Source organism: Manis javanica, chromosome 17 (assembly GCF_040802235.1).
Source record: "Manis javanica isolate MJ-LG chromosome 17, MJ_LKY, whole genome shotgun sequence".
NCBI lineage: Eukaryota > Metazoa > Chordata > Mammalia > Pholidota > Manidae > Manis > Manis javanica.
Window position 1 is genome coordinate 49,364,832 of NC_133172.1, and position 10,997 is coordinate 49,375,828.

The 10,997-nt window shown below is 34.1% G+C and overlaps 1 protein-coding gene across 5 annotated transcripts in view; it reads left to right on the forward strand.

The window, feature by feature from the left end:
* Nucleotides 1–10,997, forward strand: part of NFAT5 (nuclear factor of activated T cells 5) — a 140,676-nt gene that overhangs the window by 44,418 nt on the left and 85,261 nt on the right. The window lies entirely within an intron of this gene.

A 10,997-nucleotide genomic window follows, 5' to 3' on the forward strand; every position in this document is an offset into this window, starting at 1 on the left:
CTAGGCTTCCACCCCCACCCCTCTCTGTTTCTCTTCCTCCCACCAGTAAGCTGGGGTAGGAGAAGGGCTTGGGTCCCCTGGATCAAGGCTTTGGTACGTTACCCTGTTTAGTGAGGTCTGCTCTGTTCTCCAGGTGTATGTAGTCTGGTGCAGCCTTCTTTCCTGTTGCTCCTTTAGGATCAGTTGTATTAACTCTATTTTCATAATATGTGTCATTTTGGGAGGAGTTCTTTTGTCTCACCTCCCACACTGCCATATTGAATTGCTCTCCAGCTTCTTTTTTAATGTACACATCATTGGTACAAATAAATTTTCTTTTTGTTTCCAATAATTTCAATTGTGATAGATTACCTTTTGTTAGCCTCAGTGTTTAGTGCTTGTCATTTCTGAAATGTACTAAGATACATTTAAGTGTCTTAACTGTACTATGTGTCATAATTTCAGTGTAGTATGTTAGGAATTAAGTGTAAACCCTAAAGCTGAAGTAACTGCTAATCTAAGTATACCATTTAGTTGTTGAATTCTTTAAAATTTTAAAAAATTTCTTAAAAAATTTTTAAGTTAGTCTCTGAAATTTCAGAATAGAATAATTTACTTTTGGAGTATAGTAGTGTTTATACTTGGGAGTTTGAGGCTAGCCAGACAGGCATGGATATAAGAATGGATTCACATTCATTTCCTGTCTGGGTAATTTAGAAATGTAATCCTTTTAAAATTCAAATTAATGCCACCTAAGTTTTTTTGTGAAAAATCATGAAAATGACAGGTGTAAGTTTATATTTTTTCTGGTTGTAATAGTGCCAAAAATGAATAAACTAATTTTAGGTTTCTAATGTCTTTTGAATTTTATAGATAGATATATACTCCAGTACTAAATATGGGTAAATGAATTAGCCAGCGAAATTGTCAGAATTTTATTTTAACAGGCCAAGTTAAAAAAATGACTTTTCCAGTGTTAGTGTATCTCTATTTTCCTAGAAGATGTCATTGCAAAACATGTAAGAAAGAAACTGGAATGGTGTTTGCCACTGCAAGTGGAAAATTTAAAAAAAAATTCAAGTATCATTGATATATAATCTTATGATGGTTTCAAATACACAACACAGTGTTTCAACATTCATGCATCTTATCAAACCCTCACCCTCTCCAGTGCAGTCCATCAATGCGTAGTACAATGTTACAGTATCATTAACTATATTCTCCACACTGTACTGTCGTCCTTATGAGAAACCTGTATTGTGTGAATTATTGTGCCCCTTAATCTCTTCCCTCCTCCCTACCTTCCTCAACCCCTCCCCTTTAGTAACCACTAGTCCTTTCTCAGTGTCTATAAGTCTACTGCCATTTTGTTTCTTTTGTTTTACTTTGTTTTTTTGCTCTACAAATAAGTGAAATCATTTGGTACTTGTCTTTCTCTGCCTGGCTTATTTCACTGAGAGTAATCCCTTCTATGTTGCTGCAAATGGCAGGATTTCTTTTCTTTTTATGGCTGAATAATATTCCATTGTGTATATGTACCACATCTTTATTCATTCATCTATTTTTCATGTGCCTGTTGGGCATCTGTATTTCTTCTTTGGAGACATGTCTTTTCAGGTCCTTCACCCATTTTTTATTTGGGTTATTTGTTTTTTTGGGTGTTGAGGCATATGAATTCTTTATGTATTTTGGATGTTAACCCTTTATTGGATAAATTGTTTACAAATATATTATCCCATACTTTAACAAAGTGATTTTGAGAATACAGGTAAAAAGGGTGTAATCCCCAAACTGGTGGGTATGTAGAATAGGGTAAGGAAAAGGAAGCAGATTAAAGGAGGAAAATGATCAGTTGAATAATTTGAGTTTATTATTTGAAGATACTATGCCCTTTTTTGGGTGCAGAATAATATAAGCTTATCAGCATTTAAAATATGGGAGAACTTGTATTTTAACCTGTGTTCATGCTAGAACTTTTTTTCCAGATGCAATTTTTAGCTGTAGCTTTTAGTGATCTGAATTTATTCCCAGTTTTCTTAGTTGTTCATTAACCTATTGACTGCTTTTATAGGTTCAACAAAATATACTACTTGCTAGTTACAACTGCTAAGAACTGAAATTGGAACTATTTTGCTTCTAGAATACCTTCCAAATTTGATTTCATTTAGAAAAATTTCCTTTTAACTTTAATAGCTTTATTTAACATGTTATTATAAACAGCAAGTAGGATTATTTATACTCTAGGAGAATGGGCAAGTAGCTTGCACCAGTATTGTATTATCCTTAGCACACAACTTTGTAGAACACTTCGATATACATTATTTCATTTAATCTTTTGACACCTGGGAGGTGTAGTTATCATCTCCATCTTACATATAGTAAAACTAAAACCCCAAATGATTGAAATACTTAACCCAAGTTGACACTCTTTTAATCAGTACAAGAGCTAGGTTAAAAAAAAAACAAACTCTTCTGACTTACGAGCTCTTCCTTTTTTTGTAACTTCAGCCAAGATTATGTATTCACTGACTGTCCGCAGATATGGTGGTAAAAGAAAAATGTGATTCCTACCCTGACTAAGCTTACCTTCTAGTTGTGGTGACAGGCTAGTAAATATTCTAATTGCTCTGAAAAGGAAAGCACACATTGATAATGTGGGAAGAAGCCAGTGTACCAGGGAACCAGGGAAGGCTTTTGATAGAAGGTAACATCCAAACTCAATCCTGAACTCGTAAAAATTAGGTAAAGGTGAAGAGGTTGTATTGGAAGAGGAATGTTCCAGATAGAGGGGAGAATATGATGTTGGAAGATCTGGAGGTGCGCAAGAGGTTAGTATGTTGGAGAATTGCAAGAAATTCATTATGGCTGGATCAGTCAGAGATTGGGGAAATATGAGGGAGGGTAAGGGAAAGAAAAGGTATAGCTGTGAAAGATGTAATACAGCTAAGCACTAATCTAGATGGTGGGGATACAGAAGTAAAGAAAACAGAGTCCCTGCCCTCTCCAATTTATATTTTGGTGGTTGGAAATAGACACAAACAAATAATTATCAAATGTCAGAGGGTGGGAATATGCAAATCCATAGACAGAAAATAAGTTAGTGGTTACCAGGGAATTGGGGCAGGATGAAGTGGGGACTGACTGCTAATGGGCATGGGGTTTCTTTTCGGGTTGTGAAAATGGTCTGGAATTAGGTAGTGGTGATGACTGAAAAGCTTTGTGAATATAGTCAAATCACTGAATTGTATAGTTTAAAAGGGTGAACTTTGTTGTGTGAATTATATCTCAACAAAAATCAGGGAGTGGAAGAACAAAGCAGAGTTAGGAAGGGTAAGAAAATGAAAGGGGTGCAATTTTATATAGGATGGACAGAGTGCCTCAAAGAAGTGGTGTCTCATTTGACAGAGCCCTGAAGGAAATGAGGGAGTAAGTTGTGGGGTGTCTAGGGAAATAATTTTCCAGATGGAGAAATGGCAAGTATAGAGGATTTGAGATTGGGAAGGTGCTTGGTATGTTCAAGAAACAGTAAGTAGGCCCTTGTAGCTGGAACACAGCTGGTAAGGAGGAAAGTTACAGGAGGTAAAATGAGAGAGATGTTAGGGTGCTTAGATCATGTAAGGACTTTAGGTTTTACTCGAAATGGGGGCTGAGGAGTAATATTATCCAAATTAGGTTTTAAATGGAGTATTTAGGCTATAGTGTAGAGGAAGCCAAAGGGATGAAACAGTAAATCAATTAGGAGACAATTGCATTAGTTCAGATAAGACAATTAGATAAGGATGGTAGCAGAGGGGGTAAGAAGTGGTAGAATTCTGATGTTTTGTAGGAAGAGTAAATAGGATTTGCTTATGGATAGGATGTGGAGTGTGAGAAAAAGATATATAAAAGATGATAACCAAAATTTTTGAACCAAGAGACTGACTGGAAGAGTAGAGTTCTCATTTAATGAGATGGCAGAGATTCTGGTAGGTGTCTAGGTGGAGGGAAGTAAATCAAGAGATTGGTTTTGGACATATTAAGGCTGAAATGTGCATATAGGTGCCCAAATAGTGATACTGAGTCGGTATGTATGTATGTATGTATGTGTAAATGTGGAGCTGGAGGCGAACATTTAATAGTCTTCAATTTATGGGTATCATTGAAATTATGGTTGAGTTGAAATGAACAATCAGGAGAGAAGAATGAGAAATAAGAAGGTATATTCATTTCCCTTGGGAAAGAAACAAAATTAAAGGGCAGGAATAACAGAGTAGACTAAAGAGGAGTCAATAAGGGAAGAAAAAAACCAGAAGGTAGTGGAGAGAGGAGTTTCCAAAGCAGGAGTAAATCAGTAGTGTCAGGAGTTACAAGTAAGTCATATAACAGTATCTTGGTACAGAGAAACTTCAGTGGAAACAGAGGCCAAGTAGTGGTTGAGTAAAAAATGTGAGTAGAGTAAGTGGAGGCAGCTAGCAAAGGCGACTCTGTTGCCCTAAGCATGGTTGTGAAGGGAAGGAAGTTAGAAAGAGAAACAATAGAAATAGGAATCTTGTAGACTGAGGGGGAAGAAGTTGATAAAGACAGGAAACAATAAAAGAAAGTTTTGTAGGAGCAAGCAAAAAAAAGGGGGGGAAAGGGTATAGTATATAGAGTTGCTTCTTCTCTTGAGCCTAAAGGGATAGAGAGGCAAGGAGAATTTGTACCTGGGAAAGGAAGTATAGGAATTTGATGCCCTATAGCCTGTTTTCTCTCTGAAGAAACAGTCCTTTGCCAAGAATGATAGACATAGGGTGGTGGCTTTAAGAGAATCATTGTGAGGAATGGGGGTGAAGGAAGCTGAGGAGGAATGTTAAAAAAAAAAAAAGATTCCCTCAGCTATATTGAGGGAGATCATGAATTCATAGTGGTGCTAACTAGTCTGTATGTGTTAATTTTCTCCATCAAAACTTAGAAACTATGGTTCAGGAATGTTGAAGATGAATGGTAAGGGTTATTGAGGTTTCGCCATGATTAGTAGGGAGAATATGATAGAAAAAGCAGGGTAAGGGAATTTAAGATACCTCCATTGGTCTTTTTCTTTTTCATTTTGTACTTATTTCTCTGCTGCCTACGCTTAATCTATTAGAATTTTAAAATGCATACATATATTTTTAAAATAAGTTATTAAAAATATATATACTTATCTTGAATTTTAAAAATATGGAAAAGTACAAAAACATGGACAAATCATATGAAAGCTTGCTGTATCTGGATATGACCACTGTTAATATGTTGGTGATTATTCTTTCAGACACCTCCTTGTATGTATACACATCTACTTATTTGTACATTTCCCCATAAGTGGGATTTATACAGTACATACTGTTTTCTTATCTGCTGATATTATTAAATATACATCTATTACAATTATTTGTAAAAGCTGCAAAGTACTCAATGGCTTAAATAATAAACTATACTTAAATTAGCCAGTCCTTTGATGATGACTATTATTTACTTGATTTTTTAACTTGTAGACATCAGTATTAACAAACACAGTACAATACACTTTTTCTTTTCTGTACTATTATGGTTATTTCTTGTGAGTAATAATAGCTAATACTTATATATAGCATTTTCTCTATGGTAAGCACTGTTCTAAGCACTTAATATTTGTCTTTTATTTCTAAATTTCTTCTATTAAATTTCAAGGTGAATCCTTCAGACTTGCATCTTTTAGCTTTACCTTGAGAATGTAGTAACTAAATAAGACTACCTACCTGCATGTATTAGATAAGACCACACCCAAACCATCCTATAATACAGTGTTGTGGCTAAGTGCTTAGGCTTTGGAGTCAAAACAGATCTGGATTCAGATCCTTGCTTTGCTACTTACTTTAATTGTAGGACTCAAAACTTCAACTTCCCAGTTTGTTCAAGTGAAAGGCATTTAAAGCATAAATTTTTTTCACTGGGAGAATTTTATAACAAAAATGAAATAATTGTTTAAAATTTAAAAAATTAAAATCCTTCAGGGTGAGGTTTAATGTTATTTTCCTTTTCTAGGTTAAGGGAAGATATAGAAATTATGGTTATTATCTTTTGTTTAATAAATGTTCATAAATGAAATCTATGCTATTGTTATAAATTCAAAGAATATTTAATGAGAAAAAAATGTCCATGATGACTGTTAGATTTTAATAAATGAAGATATAAAACTGTGATCACAGTTTTATTTAAAAAAAAAAGACTAGTAAGAAATAGATTAAAATAGGAGGCGGAGCCAGGATGGTGGCGTGAGTAGAAATAGATTAAAATAGAATGGTAATCTTAGAAAATTGGGATTTGAAGTGACTTTATTTTCTCCTTTATATTTAAAAAATTTTCTAAATTTTTCATGATATGTCCTTTTTTCTATCACTTTTATAACTTAATAAACCATAAAAATGTTAAAATAGGAATCTTCATGTATTAGAACATTTTAAGTATCTCAGAAGCCTTGATGCCATCTTTTAATTTTTCCTCACAGATTTTAATTTTCAGTGTTTATATTTATTGTACCCCTCTAGTTCTGTCAGCTCTCTGACTTCGGGCAAATTCTTAATTTCTAGCACTGTATAAATACAGTTCCTATATCTATAACATAAGGAAATAGGACTTAAGTAAACACTTTGAAAGTCAGATTATTAAGTTCTGTAAAAGTCTGTACCTTTTTTTTAAAAAGGAAATCTTTTGTTACTGCATCTTTATTTCACCCTCTGGAAGATCAGGTACTTACCAGCCACTGACTATTGTATGCAGTTTTTTCTCATTAAATTTGTCTCTGAGAAGGATCAAGAAAGTTGAGACTGCTCTTGCAGAGTTTCTTCAGGAAAGATTCATCTTTTATCTTTCCCTCTCCCATTTCATAAAAAGACCTCAATCATACAACTCCTAATGAAGAGATTGAAAACTCAGATAACTACAAGTCTCAAGACAGTGTAATGTAAACCAGTGAAATTGGCTGAATGGTCTTACAGTTGTTAACTGGAAAGTACACTAAAAAAGGCAGCTCCAGTTTTCCTTTATATATGTGGGAATATGTATTTAAATATCACCAGATCTTGTGATTCAACAAGCCAGAAATCTGGATTTTTATGTAAAATCCTGTTATTAAATGTAGACAGCTAATTCAAAGTGTTTTAGAACACTGTGCAGGCCAAATAGAACACTTCTGTCATCCAGATATGTAATATAGAAAGTGCAAGACCTGCAGAAGGAAAAGTTATGTGTTTTGAAGTGAAATTAGTCATCTTTAAATAGGCATGAGGTAGTCACCTGATTGCCTTTGGGATCAAAGAAATAATGCTTATGGAATATTTCAGTAACACCTCTTCATTGCATATTCTTCTGAGGGCAGGAATTAGGACATTTATTTATATTAGTAGCTCCAATTAATATCTCCAGAACTCAGTGGTTCCTGGTAACCCCTCAGTGAATGTATGTAACTTAAGCAGATGTAGCTTCATTTTTAACAGAGTTTATAAACTTATGGTAGAGATAATCTCAAATTATGACCAGTTTACATGTAAACTTTTGGCACATTTTAGGTTGGGAGAACAGTACTGTGTTAATGTGTGTTTAGCTCTTATTTCCTCATACCTATACTTTTAGCTTTCTTAGGACTATTACTAATTATAATTATTCCTTTATTTTTTACTTTGTTCCCTTCCCTAAAAAGTGAACTAATTTGAATAAGTAGAACATTGTTTTTGTTTTTTAAATGTGCTGGCCACATCAGATATTCCTCGCTTCTGGGTATTTTTCTATGAACTTGAAATTCTGTTTCATGTGTCCATCCATCTATCCATCTATTCAGTAAACATTATCCTGTCCTTGTCAAAGATGACAAGGCCCTGCGTGATGAGCTATCTACCAGACCCACTAACCTTATCTCATGTAGCAAGGGGAATCTCTTGATTCCTGTATTTTAGCCACCCTGTGTACCTTTCAGTTATTCAAACATGCCACATCTTTTTCTGCCTAGGTAAGGACTTTTGCACATGCTGTTCCTCAGATTGTCTTGCTTCTCTCTTTGCTCTTTGAGTTGCTGATTCTTATCCTCAGGAACCTCTAAGAGAGATTTTCCCTGACTACCTTCTCTTAAAGGAGTTCTTACATTATTTTTATGAGATTCCTGTTTGTTTTCTTCATAGCATTCATCCCACTTTGAATTTTTAAGTTATTTCCTTGTTTTTCTGTTTCTCTCATTACAGAAATGCTCTTAAGGAGAGGGACCTCTTAGTTCTTACTCAATTTTGTATCCTAGGCTTGTAATAAATTGCCTTTCAGTGGATGAATTTATAATAAACATAATAATCATATTGTATACCTACACCATGCTGGACATTGTTGAGCTCACAACTCTATAAGGTTAAATAGATATTGCTGCCATGTTGTAAATGAGACAGCCAAGGCCTACTGTGGTAACTTTCACAAAGTCAAACAGAAAATAAGTGAACTTAAAATAGAACTATAATAGAAACTTTAAAATAGAAAACTGGAAGCCCAGTTTTGACTACTTTTTTTCTTTCATCGTGACATGCTACCTGTATCTTACATATTGTAAACAATTGGTATGCTGACACAAGGCTCATACTGTTTTGTATAGTGATTTTAGACATTTCTAAGGAAACTGTGGCTTTCTCCTTATTCCCCATCATGCATAAAAGATTACAATAGTATTTGAAATGCCTGCTTATCATCTGGTATGTATAGTATCTCATGGTTTTGACTTCCTGATCAATCCAAATGAGAATTTGTGTACTTTTGTTTAATAAAAATATTGACACCCTCTACTAATAGGAATTTTATCCCCTGAGTCTTAATCCCTTAATTCTTCTATATGATAAAACTGGCCCTTTAAACTTTAATAGGTATAGAAAAATTTACATGTCCCTGCTTTAGAGCACAGTCACTGGCAAATAGAAATAATTGAATTTACTTCATCTTAATCTCAAAAATTTGTGTCTTCTCATTTTCTGTTTTCTTTTTCTCTTATGTCAGTAGAAGAAATGCTCAGTCTTTTTCTAAGGCATCTTCAATCTCCTGGACTTGATTTCATGACATACTCTATTTCACTTTAATATTTTCCAACTCTGCTTTTTCATTATTTTCTTTCATATTTTTGTTTCCTCATAGTATTGTCAAACTGTGCTTAAGTATGATTTCTGTGGAAGTATATGATATAATTTCAAAGGAAATTATACTTAGAAAAAAATTCCTTACAGTAGTATAATCCTCTAAAAATACCCTAGAAAGGTATTTTATTATATTTGTTGCTATACTAACTTCAACTTCTTCACCATTAGTTGTGCTGTAACCGTTTCTTAGCATGCAACAGCCATTCTCTAGGAAATTCAGTTACAGTTTCACAATTGTTAAATTTGATGGTGTTTTCTTAATTAGATCTCTTGTATATGTCCTCTCTTGGATCTTCAAACTTTTTCTCATTACTGGCAACTTACTTTATACTGTCAAGCACACACAGTTTCTTCTCTCACATAATAAAATAATATAAACTCTTTAATTGGCTCTGTTTCTTTAAGTATCCTTTGCCTTCTCTTTGGAAGGACTTTGTGAAATAGTCTATTTCTGTTTACCCTGCATTAACTTCTTACTTCCATTTAGTCTACAATTCTTTGCCTGCTGGCTCTTATCCTCAGCACTCCCTTTATACTTCTTTGGCAGAGGCATCAAGAAATACCTTTTGCCACATAAAATAAATGCATTTTCATGTTTTTCCTTACTTGGACTGAATGAGACATTTTCATTTTTGGTAGTCTGCTCCCAAGACTTTTTTTTGACACTGTGCTCTCCAGGCTCAACTCTTCTTCTCTAGCTTCTTTCCTGGTACCTTTTCTCATTCTGACCCTTCTGCCTTTTTCATTCTGTCAGCATCTAATGTGTTCCCACAACTTTTGTTTTCTTACTCATTCATACATTCATCAAGTGAATGGCTGTTTGGGCCAGGCACTGTGCTGTTACTGAGGAGACATTGTGAATGTGACCGACATAGCTACTGTCTTTATGATGTGTGTAGTCTAACAGAAAATCTACTTGAAGGTTGTCAAGTAGAACATGGGGAAAATAGTTCTTCATACTCTGAGCAGATAGATAAACTGGCAGTTGTGGAACAGTCTGATAAGTATTCTGGTAGAGGAAATACATAGAAGGGATAGCTAACTAAGACTGAAGTGGTCAGGAAAAGCTTCTTGGAAAGAATTAGTGGTTGAAAGGGGCTGTGGGGAGGTCAGTGTTTCAGTCAGAATAAAATCTGCAAAGAAAAAAGGTAAGGGAGTGCATGGCTCAAGATTTGAAAATCGTTAATCTTGAGTGTGTGGAGGAAAAGAGGAGAATGGAGAGTAAAGCTGCAAAAACATAAAGTAGGCACTCATGTAAATACTAACCAGCAAGTATTCAATTAGTGCTATTTTATAGCTGTACTGCCACATAATTATATATTTTAATAGCATAATTTTTACTCTTGCTTCTGTGAACAATTAAAGCTAGATTTTAGAAGATAACTGATAAGTCTGTCATAATTATTTATTGCTATGAATTGGTATTGTGATAGGTTTGTACTTGTGTTATTAGATTTGACTCAAAGTATCAAAGACTCTTTCATTAATTATTTAAGACCTAGACCTCCTATCTCTAGTATTTTATTATAATCATTGTCAATAATGTATAAACTATTCTTATTCTCTAAATGTTTAATATATATTGCCTTATTCCAATAAGATTTTTAGTTCGTTGAGGGCATAGACTATTGTATCTTTAATTTCTTTTACATCTTCCTTTGTACCTAGAGTACAAAGGGTACACTTGTATGTGTCTGTGTGTACAGAATATTTTTGTACTTTTTACATGATTAAAATAACTTGCTTTTTCAAATCTTGAAGGACTTAACCCAGTGTCTTTCACTTAGGGCACATACAATATTTACCAAATATTTAATTAAGTAACCCCAAAACTCTTCAAATCCATTGAAGGTTATCATGTAGAAAATGGTGATAATAGTT